Source organism: Canis lupus, chromosome X, assembly GCF_011100685.1.
Source record: "Canis lupus familiaris isolate Mischka breed German Shepherd chromosome X, alternate assembly UU_Cfam_GSD_1.0, whole genome shotgun sequence".
NCBI classification, from domain to species: Eukaryota; Metazoa; Chordata; class Mammalia; order Carnivora; family Canidae; genus Canis; species Canis lupus.
The window spans coordinates 76592996-76609281 of record NC_049260.1 but is presented as its reverse complement, the minus strand read 5'-3'; positions in this window follow the sequence as shown (position 1 = coordinate 76609281).

The following is a 16286-nucleotide window of genomic DNA, read 5'->3' as shown; positions in this document are numbered from 1 at the left end:
GACCCTGAGATCATGACCTGAGCCAAAATCAAGAGTTGGACACTCAATCAACTGAGTCACCCAGGCACACCATAAAATTGTACCTTTTAGTTCACCTTTATTTAATGTAATTATTGATATAATTGATTTTTAACCTCAAAAGACATTGTTATTTTTAGTATCACTTTATAAAACCAGTATCATTTAAATATACCCACACATTTATCCTATATGTCACTCTTCATTACATCCTTATCTTTGTTTGATCATGGGTGGTTCTTTTTCTACTTATAGAATACACTTAAATATTTCCTTTAGAATGGGTGTGCTGGTGAAACATCCCTTACTAATTTAAATTAATAAATTTTGGGGGTTCCTGGGTGGCGCAGCAGTTTGGCACCTGCCTTTGGCCCAGGGCGCGATCCTGGAGACCAGGGATCGAATCCCACGTCGGGTTCCCTGCATGGAGCCTGCTTCTCCCTCTGCCTGTGTCTCTGCCTCTTTCTCTCTCTGTGTGTGTGCCTATCATAAATAAATAAAAATTTAAAAAAGAAAAAAAATAAATTAATAAATTTTAATGTTTACCTCAGTTTTGCACTTAGAATAAAATTGGAAAGCATAGAGAGTTCCTGCATACTCCTTATCCCCACCACCTGCACCCTGCTCTTGGTTTCCCCTACCATTTACATCTTGTATTATTGTGGTCCATCTGTTACAATTGATGAAACAATCAATATTGATTCATGATTATTTTAATCCATAGTTTACATCCCAGTTCACTCTTTATATTGTATTTTTGACAAAACATAATGACAGATCCATCATTACTGTAACACAGAGAATACTTTCATTGTCCTAAGATGCCCTTTTGCTCTATTTATCCTTCCTTCCTTCACTCCCCCCAAATCCTGGCAAACGATCTTTTTAGGGTTTCCATAGTCTTGCCTTTTCCAAAATATTATATGTGGCAATTGGAATCATACAGTAGTTAGCCTTTTCAGAGTGTTTTTTTTCCATGTAGCAACATGCTTTTAGGTTCCTGAATGTCTCTTTGCAACTCAGTAGTTCTTTTCTTTATCGCTGAATAATACTGCATTATATGGATGTACCAGAGTTTATTCACTTACCTATTGTGGGTCATCTTTTATTTCAGCTTTATTGGGATATAGTTGACAAGTAATAATTGCATATATGTAGGTGGTACAACATAATTTTTTGATATACACAGTAGAATGACTACCATAATCATAATAATTAACATTGTTACCCCTTTCTTGGACAGGGAACTCTTGGTATGTACTATCTCAGCAAATTTCAAGTATACAATATAGTGTTTTTTTTTTAAAGATTTTTTTTAATTTATTTATTCATGAGAGACACAGAGACAGAGAGAGAGGCAGAGACACAGGCAGAGGGAGAAGCAGGCTCCATGCAGGGAGCCTGACGTGGGACTCGATCCCGGGACTCCAGGATCACGCCCTGGGCCAAAGGCAGGCGCTAAACCACTGAGCCACCCAGGGATCCCCACAATATACTGTTATTTACTGTAGTCACCATGATGTAATGGTTGTATCCAAGTTTTAGCACTTATGAATAAAACTGCTATAAATTTTTGCATGCACGTTTTAGAGTGGACAAATATTTTCAATGTATTTGGGTAACTACCAAGAAGCATAACTGGATCACATAATAGGAATATGAAACATTCATTGTTTTGTTTGTCTGAAAATGCCTTTATTTCACCTCCATCTTGAAGGGACTTATTCCTGGTAAAAGAGCCCTAAGTTGGCACTTTGAATATTTCATCCTACAGACTTCTGGACTTCCTTGTTTATTTGAAATTCAATTGTCACTCCCAATGTCCTGTTCTGAAGCCCATGCCTTTATTTTCTATGGTTGCTTTCATGATGTTCTCTCTCTCTCTCTCTCTTTTGCAGTTTGACAATGTAAGTTTAAAAGATGTTTACTTTAGAATTATTTTGCTTGGGATTCTTAGTCTTCCTTGAGTCTTTTTAAATTTATATTAAATTAATTAACATATAATGTATTGTTAGTTTCAGAGGTAGATTGCAGTGATTCACCAGTCTTATATGATGCCCAGTGCTCATCACATGATGTGCCCTCCTTAATGTCCATCACCCAGTTACCCATCCCTCAACCACTTCCCTTCCAGAAACCCTGTTTGTTTTCTATGATTAAGAGTCTCTTATGGCTTGTCTCTCTCTCTGATTTTGTCTTGTTTTGTTTTTGTCTCCATTCCCCTATTATCCTGTTTTATTTCTTAAATTCCACATGTGAGATCACATGATAATTGTCTTTCTCTGATTGACTTCTTTCACTTAACATAATACCATCTAGTTCCATTCATGTCATTGAAAATGGCAAGGCTGAGTAGTATACATATATATATATATACTATATGTGTATATATATACACACACACACACACACACACATACATACACACTATTCTGGGAATTCCTGCTATAAAAGTGGGCTGCAGGTACCCCTTTGAATCATTACATTTGTATCTTTGGGGTAAATGCCTAGTAGTGCAATTGCTGGGTCATAGGGTAGCTCTATTTTCAACTTTTTGATGAACCTTTGTACTATTTTCCAGAATGGCTACACCAGCTTTCATTCCCACCAGCAGTGTAAGAGCACTGCCCTTTCTTTCTCTGCATCCTCACCAACATCTATCGTTTCCTGACTTGTTTTTTTTAATTATATATATATTTTTTTATTGGAGTTTGATTTGCCAACATATAGTATAACACCCAGTGCTCATCCCGTCAAGTGCCCCCCTCAGTGCCTGCCACCCAGTCACCCCATCCCTCCGCCCACCTCCCTTTCCACTACACATTGTTTCCTAAAGTTAGGAGTCTCTCATGTTCTGTCACCCTACTGATTATTTCCCACTCATTTTCTCTCCTTTCCCTTTTAATCCCTTTCACTATTTTTTATATTGCCCAAATGAGTGAAACCATATAATGTTTGTCCTTCTCCAATTGACTTACTTCACTCCAGTTCTACCCACGTTGAAGCAAATGGTGGGTATTTGTCATTTCTAATGGCTGAGTAATATTCCATTGAATATCTATACAACATCGTCTTTCTGACTTGTTAATTATAGCCATAATGACTGGTGTGAGGTGGTATCTCATTGTGGCTTAGATTAGTATTACCCTGATGCCGAGTGATGTTGATCATTTTTTTTTCATGTCTGTTAGTCCATTGTATATCTTCTTTGGAGAAATGTCTGTTCATAACTTCTGCCCATTTCTTGACTGGATTATTTGTTCTTTGGGTATTAAGTTTCATAAGTTCTTTATAGATTTTGGATGCTAGCCCTTTATCTGATAAGACATTTGCAAATATTCTTCTCCCCTTCTTTAGGTTGTCTTTTTTTTTTTTTTTTTACTGTTTCCTTCGCTGTGAAAAAGCGTTTTATGTTGATGAAGTCCCAATAACTCATTTTTGCCTGTGTTTCCCTTGACTTTGGAGATGTATCTAGTCAGAAGTTGCTGTGGCCGAGGTCAAAGATGTTGCTGCCTGGGTTCTCCTCTAGGATTTTGATGGATTCCTGTCTCATATTTAGGTCTTTCATCTATTTTTAGTCTATTTTTGTGTATGGTGTAAGAAAGTAGTCCAGTTTCATTCTTCTTCATGTGGCTGTCCAATTTTCGCACCACCATTTGTTGAAGAGGCTGTCTTTTTTCCATTGGATATTATTTCCTGCTTTGTCAAAGATCAGTTGACCATAGATTTGAGGGTTTATTTCTGGGCTCTCTATTCTGTTCTATTGATCTACGTGTCTCTTTTTGTACCATACTATTTTGATGATCACAGCTTTGTAATAGAGCCTGAAGTCCAGAATTGTGAAGCCACCAGCTTTGTTTTTTTTTTTTTAATTTTTATTTATGATAGTCACACACACAGAGAGAGAGAGAGAGAGAGGCAGAAACATAGGCAGAGGGAGAAGCAGGCTCCATGCACCGGGAGCCTGACGTGGGATTTGATCCCGTGTCTCCAGGATCACGCCCTGGGCCAAAGGCAGGCGCTAAACCGCTGCGCCACCCAGGGATCCCTGGTTTTCTTTTTCAACATTTCTTTGGCTATTTGAGGTCTTTTCTGGTTCCATACAAAATTTAGGATTCTTTGTTCCAGCTCTGTGAAAAATATGATGGTATTTGATAGAAATTGCATTGAATGTGTAGATTGCTTTGAGTCATATAAAGATTTTAACAATATTTGTTCTTCCAATCTATAAGCGTGGAATGTTTTTCCATTTTTTGTGACTTCCTCAATTTCTTTCAGGAGTGGTCTATAGTTTTCTGAGTACAGATCCTTCACCTCTTTGGTTAGGTTTACTCCTAGGTATCTTATGTTTTTGGTGAAAATAAAGTGGGATTGACTCCTCAATATCTCTTTCTTCTGTTTCATTGTTTGTGTATAGAAATGCACCTGATTTCTGTGCATTGATTTTTGTATTCTGCCACTTTGCTGAATTCCTGTGTGAGTTCTAGCAATTTTGGGGTGGAGTCTTTTGGGTTTTCCACATAGAGTATCATGTCATCTGCAAAGAGTGAGAGTTTGATTTCTTTGCCTATTCAGATGCCTTTTATTTCTTTTTGTTGTCTAATTGCTGAGGGACCAGTACTATGTTGAACATCAGTGGTGAGAGTGAACATTTCTGACCTTAGGGGAAAATCACTCACTTTTTCCCCATTGAGAATGATATTTGCTGTGGGCTTTTCATAGATAGCTTTTATGATATGTTCCCTCTAGCCCTACACTGTGAATAGTTTGACTCAAGAAAGCATATTATACTTTCTCAACTTTTCCTGCATCTCTTGAGAGGATCATATAGTTCTTGTCCCTTCTTTTATTACTGTAATACATCACATTAATTGATTTGCAGATACTGAACCACCCATGCAGCCCAGAAATAAATCCCACTTGGTCATGGTAAATAATCCTTTTAATGTACTATTGGATCTTATTGGCTAGTATCTTGATGAGAATTTTGGCATTGGCATCCATGTTCATCAGGGATATTGGTCTGTAATTCTCCTTTTTACTGGAGTCTTTATCTGGTTTTGGGATCAAGGTAATGCTGGCCTCATAGAAAGTGTTTGGAAATTTTCCTTCCATTTCTATTTTTTGAAACAGTTTCAGAAGAATAGGTATTGATTCTTCCTTGAATTCTTGGTAGAATTCCTTTGGGAAGCCATCCAGCCCTGGACTCTTTCTTGTTGGGAGATTTTTGATTACTGCTTCAATTTTGTTATGGGTCTGTTCAGATTTTCTATTTCTTCCTGTTTCAGTTTTGGTAGTTTTGGTAGTTATATATGTTTCTTGGAATGCATCCATTTCTTCCAGATTGCCTAATTTGCTGGTATAATATGTTCTTATAATTGTTTGTATTTCTTTGGTGTTGGTTGTGACCTCTCCTCTTTCATTCATGGTTTTATTGATTTGGGTCCTTTCTTTTTTCTTTTTGATAAGTCTGGACAGGGGTTTATCAATCTTATTAATTCTTTCAAGCACTAGCTCCTATTTTCATTGATCTGTTCTACTGTACTTTTGGTTTCTATTTCATTGATTTCTGCTCTGATCTTTATTAATTCTTGTCTCCTGCTTGGTTTAGGCTTTATTTGCTATTCTTCCAGCTGCTTTAGGTGAACGTTTAGGTTGTGTATTTGGGACTTTTCTTGTTTTTTGAGAAAGGCTTGTATTGCTATATACTTCCTTCATAGGGCCACCTTTGCTGAATCCCAAAGGTTTTTGAACAACTGTGTTTTCATTTTTATTTCCATGATTTTTAATTTAATTTCCTGGTTGACCCATTCATTCTTTAGTAGGTTGCTCTTTAGCCTCAGTGTATTTGAGTTCTTCCAAAATTCCTCTCGTGATTGAGTTCAAGTTTCAAAGCATTGTGATTTGAAAATATACAGGAGTAATCCTAAACTTTGGTACTTATTGGCATCTGATTTGTGACCCAGTATGTGAGATATTCTGGAGAAAGTTCCATGTGCACTTGAGAAGAATGTGTTTGTTTGTTTGTTTGTTTGTTTTTTGCTTTAGAATGGAATACTCTGGATATATGTGTGAAGTCCATCTGGTCCAGTGTGTCATTCAAAGCCCTTGTTCCTTGTTGATCTTCTGCTTAGATTATCTTTCCACTGCTATGAGTGAGGTGTTAAAGTCCTCTACTATTATTGTATTCTTGTCAATGTATTTCTTTAGTTTTGTTATTAATTGGTTTATATAAATGGTTGCTCCCAAGTTAAGAGCATAAATATTTAAAATTGTTAGATCTTCCTGTTGGATAGGACATTGAATTATGATATAGTATCCTTCTTCATCTCATTACAGTCTTTGGTTTAATCTAGTTTGTCTGGTAAAAGGATTGCTACCCCAGCTTTCTTTTGATGTCCATTAGCATGATAAATTGTTTTCCATCCCCTTAATTCCAATCTGGAGGTGTCTTTGGATCTAAAATGTACCTCTTGCAGACAGCATATTGATAGGTCTTGCTTTTTTTTATCCAATCTAATACCCTGTGTCTTTTGATTGGAGCATTTAGCCATTTACATTCAGAATAACTGTTGAAAGAAATGAATTCGGTGCCATTATATTACTTGTAAAGTCACTCTTTCTATAGATTGTCTCTGTTCCTTTCTGGTCTATGTTACTTTGGGTCTCTTTCTTTGCTTACAGGATCCTCTTTAATATTTCTTGCAGGGCTGATTTAATGATCACAAATTCTTTCAGTTTCTTTATGTCCTGGAAGCTTTTTACCTCTCTTTCCATTCTGAATGATAGCCTTGCTGGATAAGGTATTGTTGACTGTATAATTTTCTAATTTAGCACTCTGAATATATCATGCCAGTCATTTCTCCTCTGACAGAACTCTCTAGATAGGTCTGCCAATCTTATGTGTCTACCCTTTTAGGTTACAGACCTCTTGTCCCGAGCTGCTTTCAGGATTTTCTCTTTGTCTCTGAGATTTGCAAGTTTCACTATTATGTATCAAGGTATTATTTACCAATTTTTATTAATTTTGCATGTGCTTCTCTGTACCTCCTGGACTTGAATGCCTGTTTCCTCCCCCAGATTAGGGAAGTTCTCACTATAATTTGCTCTAATATGCCATCTGCCTTCTCTATCTCCTTTCTCTTCTAGGATCCCAATTATTGTAACACTGTTTTGCTTTATAGTATCACTTATCTCTCACATTCTCCCCTTGTAATCCAGTAGTTGTTTATCTCTCTTTCTCAGCTTCTTTATTCTCCATCATTTTGTCTTCCATATCATTAATTCATTCTTCTGTCTCATTTAGAGCCTCCATTTTTTATTGCATCTCATTAATAGCTTTTTTGGTTTCGACTTGATTAGATTTTAGTTATTTTTTCAGAAAGGGATTCTCTAGTATCTTCTATGTTTTTTCAAGCCCAGCTATTATCTTTAGAGTCATTATTCTGAACTCTAGTTTCGACATCTTACTTATATTCATTTTGATTAGGTCCCTGGCAATCAGTACTGCCTCTTGTTCTCTTTTTTGATGTAAGTTTTTTCATCTTGTAATTATGTCCAGAGAATAGATGAACAAGAGAACAAAATACTAAAACGGCAACAATGACCACAGAGAAATATACAGTAAACAAAAGAGATTCAAAGCTGAAAACAAAATTTTTTTTTTTTTTTTTTTTTTTTTTTTTTTGAAAACAAAATTTTTAATGAGAAAACATAATGAGACAGGTGAGCAGAACAAGCAACACACTGGATCCTGTGTATTTTGGTCTGTTAAAAAACTAGATCCCAAAATTGTAAAGAAAGTATATACACAATGAAAGGATAGAATGTAACTGTAAAAATTAAAATTAAAAAAGATTTTTAAAAAGAGTTGATAAAATAAGAAATTGGTTGATAAAGGAAATAGGAAAAAAATTAAAATCGGAAGACTAAAGAGTCATGGGGGAAAAGCCCCATGAATTCTTTGACAATTTTCCCCTGGCACTGGAGTTGTGTAGTTCTGTGTGATTGGTAAACTTGGTCTTAGCAGGAATTTCTTGCTGATCTTCTTGGAGAGGGGCCTGCTGGGCTGATTCTCATGCCTTGGGTGGAATTGCACCACCCTTGCCAGGGGCCAGGGTAAGTCAGGTACTCCAGATTGCTCTAGGTGACTTTTATTCCCTGAAGGTTTTCTGTGTGCTTTAAAGGATGAGAATGAAGATGGCAGTCTCCAGCCCCAGAGCTGAAAGGTCATGTCCCACACTCCTCCTTGCACTCTCAGAGCAAAGCAATCACTCCTGTCTCCCTAGTCTCTGCCCCACTCTGTGCTCACCCAGCCTGTGACCAAGCATTTCTATGTCAGCCATACAACCCCACTTCTAGTATCCAAACCTTGCAGACTTCTGTGGCCCACAACTCCAACGCTCCTCCTGGGAGACCCAGAGGAGTCTCCTTACAGTCCTGGCACTTGCTGGGCCCCTTCTTGGAGAGCAGTCCCCTGACCCTGCAGGGGTTTGTGGTTTTTGGAAACATGGAGCTGAAAGCCCATTCCTGGGCTTACTGGGCTTCTCACTCTGATGCCTGGGAACTCTGCCACGCTCAGGCACCCCTGTTCTTTCTGTGACCCTGGGAATCCTGAGAGCACACACTTCCCACTTAGGATTCTACCCCACTTTGCCACCTGAGTGCCTTTCAGGAAGGGATGTCCCTCATCAGAGAAGACTTCCAAAAGTTCCAATTTTGTGCTCTGCTGCTATATCAGAGCCTCCCTCTCCCCTCAGTTTATCTTCTGATATATCACCATGGATGGATTCACTTCTCTGCACCTCTTACCTTGCAGAAAGTGGTTTTTTTTCTATTTATAGATTTGCAGCAATTCTTTTCTTAGACTTCCAGTTGAGTTCACAGGTGTTCAGAATGATTTGATAGCTATCTAGCTGAATTCCTGGGACCAGACAAATCTAAGGTCTCCACTTCTTTGCCATCTTGGTCTCCTTCTCTGTAATTGGTTTTAAATCTGCATTTTACTATTCATTTTCTATTTTTCTCATTTGTTACAATGTCCATTTTTCTTTCATGTACTTAATTCTTTTGAGTAAATTGATTATTTTAAAAAATATTAAGTTTCTCCATTAGGTTGCTAGCTATGTCATCTGTTATCATTCTTTTAGGTTATCCTAGATTTTACATGTACCTTTGACCTATTTAGGCTTATAATAAATGCTTTTCAGCACTCCTTTGTCAACGTTGAGAACTTAGGACATTTTAGCACTATATTCCTCCATGATTTTCTGATATTGTTTCTTTGGAGTTTATCTCTACATGTTATTTAAACTCCCAGAAACATCACCATCATTATCATCATTGTTATTTTATACAATTGATATTCATTTAGATTTGCCCACACTTTTACCTGTTGCAGTTGAGTTAGGGACAAATGGGGCTAGGCAGGGAAATATAAGAGAAAGGCCCAGAGTCAGGCTCCCATAAAGACCAAGGACACCTAGATGCAACAAAACCAGAGATAAGGAAATAGATCTGGCCACCTGGCCCCAAATGTTAGGGAGTATCTTCTTTTGACAGCTACAAAGTAGTCACAGAGACTCACCAGACCAAAATGCAGCCACATGTCATTCCCTCAAGATGGCACAAGAAATCTCAAGGCCAAAAACTCCCTGGTTAGGTTCTCAATGAAAGGCCAGCCAAAAAACCTTTGGTGGCAATCCTGTTGGGACCCCTCACTTCTGAGAGTTTTTTTCTGTATCCTTGCTTAATAAACCTCTATCGCTTTACTCACTCTCCTTTGTCTGTGAGATTCATTCTTCGACTCTGTGAGACAAGAACCAAGGGCTCCCACTTCACAGTGATCTTTACCTATTCCTGCATTTCTCTATTTCTGTCTGGGATCATTTTTCTTTTGCTTGGATAACTCCTATTTTTTTAATGTAATTCTGTGGAAGATAAATTCTTCTTTTGTTTGTCTGAAAATTCTTTATTTACCACAATATATAAAGATTATTTTCGCTCTGCACCAAATTCTATGTTGGTACTCATTTCTTTTCACCACTTAAAAATGTCATTCTATTATCTTTTGACCTCCTTTTTTACCTGTTGTTGGAATCTTAGCTATCACTTTTATTGGTTCTTTCTTTAATAGTAGTGGAATTTTTTCCTCTTACTGATTAAAAATTTTTCTTTTTTATTTACTTCTTAGAAGTTTTATTAAGATGGAGATTCCATGTGTATATGATTATCTTACAAATTTCATGGATATTTTCGACTATGTGGCTTGATAGTTTTTATCAGAATTGAAAACTCCTTATCAATTATCATTTCAAATATTGCTTCTGACCCATTCAATCTTCCTCCCCAAGTCTTCTCTGACTCCAATTACCCATGGATCAGAAATGTGACTTATCATAATTACATTTTGAATTTATATAGCCTGAATACAACACATTTAGGAAGGCTTAATGACCTCACTACTGAAATATGCCTGTGATATAATTTTTTAAAAACTTATCATTAGTTTTCATAATAACTGCTATTTTATGGCTTTTGTAATTATCCTAATAACATTTCAAGGATGAGGGTGCCTTTGTGGATCAGTTGATGGGTGAAGCATATGACTCTTGATCTTGGGGTTATGAGTTTAAGCCCCATTTTGGGTGTAGAGACTACTTAAAACTTTTTTTAATTAAAAAAAAGAATATTTCAAGGACATTTGGAAGATCAAAGGGTATATCGAAAAGTAATCTAAGTATTTTTTAGCACCTGATTTCATGTTTCTTTTTGGGGGGTGTCAATAACTCAGAACAGTAATTGAAGCAGTTGGCCTTCCACTTTGAGCCAGCAAGTCCTTTGGAGGTTTCAAATTAATTTCTATTGTTTAAGGGGAATTCATACTTCTAAATCTTATATTTGCCTAAATGTAAAGTGATTTAATCCTTTCTCTAGATATACCTTATAGATATGTTTGAGGGTTGAATGACAAAATAAATTTTAGCAATTGTTAGTAGAGATTTTTCAGCACTTTATTATCCATTCTCTATTAATCTCAGGTGTATATTTTGCAGACTATTTCTATTTCTGTAATGTACTCTTTATATAAAAAATATTCAAATATATATACACATAACAAAACATTAGTTCACAAAACTGTGACTGCACTCTATATATTACCCTATTTCTTTCTCTTATTGTGCTACCTTTAAATTTTCATTTGCCATTTCATTTGGTTGAGCACATATTCAAATGCTTTTTGGATATTACATGGTTCTTATGTGCATTCTATTTTTATTCATTGCCTATTTCTTTCTTAAGCTGTTGCATATATATATTATGCAAATATATATTTATGCAAATATATATGCAATTTATCTTCTTCCAATTGTAATATGATAGCTATTTATAGAGGAGGCCATATAAAGACATTCATAAATATCATATATGTACATTAAACATATGCATATATATATAGCTATACATAAGACATTTCACATTATATATATACATATATTTCTTAATTTTAAGAAGTAGTACCTTTCATTATTTAGGAGAAAAAGATAAACTTGGGGACACTGAAGGTCTGTTCACATGATAGAATAGAAAAATATTGGGATGTTGAGTATTTCCAGGGTTTGAGTCCCTGAAAAGTAATTGACATGAATTTTTCCCTGGGGAAAATCAATTCTCTTAACACATGATCTTAGTCATGGTAATAATAAAAGGTAAGGTCAAATGAGATAAGCATGTATAATACCTGGAATACAATAATTCTATAATTTTAATTCTCTACCTCTTAGGTCAGTTACCCTGTGTTAAGAACCTAGGATTCTGCCTGAATAACACAGTACCTCAGGGACCAGTCAATGTGCATAACTCCAACACCCAGGCCTCCTGATCCAAGAGGCAGAATTTTACTTCCACAATCATTATCCTAATCAACGGGGCAAAATCTTGGATTTGAACTCTGTAGGTATGGCTTTAAAGCCAGGGCTCTTAACTACTGTACTCCAGAACCTCTCAAGAGAAATTATCAGAATGAATGAGCACCTGTGTAGCTACTCTCAGCATCCGTGGCCTACATGCTGTGAAACATTAAGAAAATCATTGAACAAGGTCTAGTTTCTTGTGGAAGTTAGGGTGAATTCTATAAAACCATGTTAATATATAAAGAGAAGGGAAGCCTCACTGAAGTTGTCAGAGACTCCTTGAAGAGGAGTTAGACTTGGCAGGTAGAGCTTATGCAATGTTGAGTGAGAGAGAGGGGACAGGGAGTCTAGCCTGAATGAGTGAAGAGTAGGGGCCTCCTATTCAAGCAGACAAGGGCTCAGAGATAAATGATTAGAAACTTTATGGGTGAAAGCTTGTCCACGGTTAGGACTGATGAGAAAAGGAAGATGCTTGCTTCAATGGAATGCTACATAGCCCCTTTACACACTAAATGACACAAATGTTGATAAGAAGAAAGCCCACACCTTTGTCACTCATCCATGGTGGCAGGGAAGGGCCAGAAGCATTGAGAGCAGTGAAGACAAAAGGATGTTTAGTTCCCTAAACCTTCATTAATATTAGGAAGCTGATTTTAAACGAAATTTTTTATAATTAATTGAATCTACCACTCTGGAAATCATCCACTCCCTTTATGTGCTCTCTGACTCTGGGTCCCATGGACTCCCATCTACCAGATAGTTTCTGCCTACCTCCTGAATTCACATTTTTAAAGCCCATTATTATTTATTATCTATAATACTGTGTTAAATAGTTCAATGACTTACACTCAGAAGTTTTATAGCCAAGAGGCAACCAATTATAATGCAAAGAATTGTTCTAAACTGCACCAAAGGCTCTACAACTTCTTGCTTCAGGGCAATAAGGAAGAAAATAAACAAAAGAACTCATAGTCCTCTAGGCTTCAAGCTCTCAATAGAAAATAACATCAACAATTAGTGAAACTGTAGGTGTTAACATTTCATGGTAAAACAGGTCTTGTGCAAATATTAAAATTAACACTCAAGTATAGATTATTTTTATTATAAGCAATAAAACATATTTAATGTCTTAACTACAAACCTTTCATGTTGAAAGGGTCTTTAAGCTGAGTTGCTTTAATATTATGAAGCAAAAATGTTTAAGAACTTCACAGTAGGGGATCCCTGGGTGGTTCAGCGGTTTAGTGCCTGCCTTTGGCTCAGAGCGTGGTCCTGGAGTCCCAGGATCAAGTTCTGGGATCGAGTCCCGGGGTCGAGTCCCGCACCAGGCTCCCTGCATGGAGCCTCCCTCAGCCTCTGTCTCTGCCTCTCTCTCTCTCTCTCTCTCTCTCTCTCTCTCTGTGTGTGTGTGTGTGTGTGTGTGTCTCACAGGAATAAAGAAAATCTTTTAAAAAAAGGACTTCACAGTAGAAACAATCCAATGTTAACAAACTTTAGTGATCAAAGCCAGGAGACTGGGAAAATATGACAACTAAATGCAATGTGGCATCTTGGATTGAAATCTGCAAAGAAAGAGACAGTGAACAAAGTGGTAAAATCCACATAAATCCTAGAGTATACTTATAATCATGTACCAATGTTTGTTTCTTAGTTTTGACAAATGTAGATGTTAACAACTGGGGAAACCAGATGAGGGGTATTCAGAAAGTCTTTATCTTTGCAACTTATCTGTATATCTAAAATTACTCCAAAATAAAATGTTTGTTTAAAACATTTGAGTTTATGTAAAACAAGGAAAATTCATAATTACAGAGAGAATGTCCTATTGATAAGGGAACAGAGGACTAGCTGAGGACAAAGCACATTGACAAGTCCTTGAAACAGGGAGAGTGACATCCCTCTACAGACTCAACTGCCTCGATGTTCATACTTTGCTAAGGGCAGAAGACAATCTTAGCCCAACCTCCAGGATCCTGTAAGTCTACTTTAACATATAAAAATTCCTTCAGAAATTTCCTTTTATCTCTAAACCCCCAAAATACATGTTGGCAATCACCCTCCAAGCACATGGCCTGCCGATATACATCTGAAGTGTTTCATAACTCAGTGTTTCATAACTTATTAGACTGTAATAAGTGACCCTTTCCCAACAATACTAGCCCCCTCAAGGTCTTGGAAACCTTGCTTCCAAACTTCATTAGAGAGTATGCTATCCTCAAAACCCTCTCAACTCCTAGGTATATAATCAGCCACCCCTCACAGGCTGGGGGCAGCAGCTCTTCCTGCCCACAGGTCCTGTCCCCATGCTTTAATAAAACCACCGTTTTGCACCAAAGACGTCTCAAGAATTCTTTCTTGGTCATTGGCTCCGGACCTCACCTATATTCCAAAACTTCAACACTATGTGCAGATATTATGAGACAAACCCACTTTTTCAGACCAAAGGCACTCACAATTGGGGATGAAATGAACTCCAAACCAAACCAGCCAAGTAGGATTGGTTCCTTTAAAATAAAGGTTACTAGAGCACCTAGCTGGCTCTGGCTGGCTCAGTCAGTAGTATATATGACTCTTGATCTTGGGGTTATGAGTTCAAGCCCCACATTGGACATAGAGATTACTTAAAATAAATAAAGTTACATGTTCACTTACAGTCAATCATTTAAGAAAAAGACTATTTCTTAAGATTTGAGGTGCCTAGCTGGCTCAGTCAGTGGAGCATGCAACTCTTGATATCAGGGTTGTGAATTCAAGCCCCATAATACTGGGCATAAAGCTTGCTGAAAAAAAAAACAATGATTACCTACTATTCAGCTGAACAATCTAAGGAAAAAGAAAACACTAAGCAGAATGCATTTCCTATTTCTTTAAACCTACCACTCACACCACATGTGGTCACTCTCCTCACCCTCCTCACTCAGGCATGTGGTAGGCAGTCTGGTTCCAGTTCAGAGCTGTCATCTCCCTATGTAAAGCTGCCACATAGATGATCCAGACTTAGTATTTTTCCTGAGAACCACCTGCTGCATATCTTTATGAGGTGATCATAACTGTACATTTCCAGATTGTTTAACTAGGTCCATTCAGGATGGAAACTGGCAGTGCCCATTCCTTATGGAGTCAATAGCTTTCCTTGGCCAACTCCTGAGTCCTCTTGACAAGGCAAGATGAACTTAAATATTTACACTGCTGAATTTGTATGAAAGCATAAAGAACTACACAGAGAATAAGATTTCTTCACTTCCCAAAACCACAGAGTTCACTTCGGTGTGATGCTGGGCTTAATCAGCTCAATTTTTGTTTACTGATTCTCCCCCTTGCCATTTCATGGGTTTTTAAATCTTCTGTTCATTTTCTTAAAATACAGGAATCATACACCACCGTCAATGAAATAAAATTTAAATTTAAAAACACACTGTACGTTGGAGAAGACAAATACAGCAGCATTTCTACAAGGAAGACTAAGCTTCAAGAGCATGGCATTGTAAATATTTGCATAACCAATATCATAGAGGTGGGTAGTTTAGTCCAGAGCTGACCACTCTGACATCAATTCATGGCACCCAAGAGTAACTGTCATTACATTTGTTTATAACAAGACGTTTATTATTCTAAGCAGCAGGAAATCATTAGATGATCCCTTCATCTTCAGAAGCTTTTTTTCATTAACATTGTACATGACAGGGTATGAGAATACACTGCAACAATAAGAGGGAGTGATGCAGTCTGATTTGAGCATTCTGATGTCAGTCTCACATTTTTTTTAAAATTTTTATTTATGATAGTCACAGAGAGAGAGAGAGAGGCAGAGACACAGGCAGCAGGAGAAGCAGGCTCCATGCACCAGGAGCCCGACGTGGGATTCGATCCCGGGTCTCCAGGATCGTGCCCTGGGCCAAAGGCAGGCGCCAAACCGCTGCGCCACTCAGGGATCCCCAGTCTCACATTTTTATTGCACATTCCATATCCTTGTGAACAACAGATGATGGTGCCAAGCCAATCTGCTCATCCTTATGCATTTCTTCCAAGAAATCAGACAGCAATGCTTAGAAAAACATGAGTATCACTTCTTAGATTGTGTCCCTTCCCCATTCCTGAAAGAATAAAATTCAAAAGATCTTCTGATTTGGATATTTGCCCATTTAGGAAAGCCATAGTATCACCACACTAAATTTTTAAAAATAAATTTATGAAAACATTGTGTTCACTGGCTTGATATCCAATCCACTTTAAGAGTTTGTTCTCTAAACACATTGTTGAAAACTGGTGTATCATTCTTTGGGCCCTTTCTTCCACCTAGCTACCTCCTCCTATGAATCATTTCATTAATGTCTTTGCAACAATATTTTCAAAGCA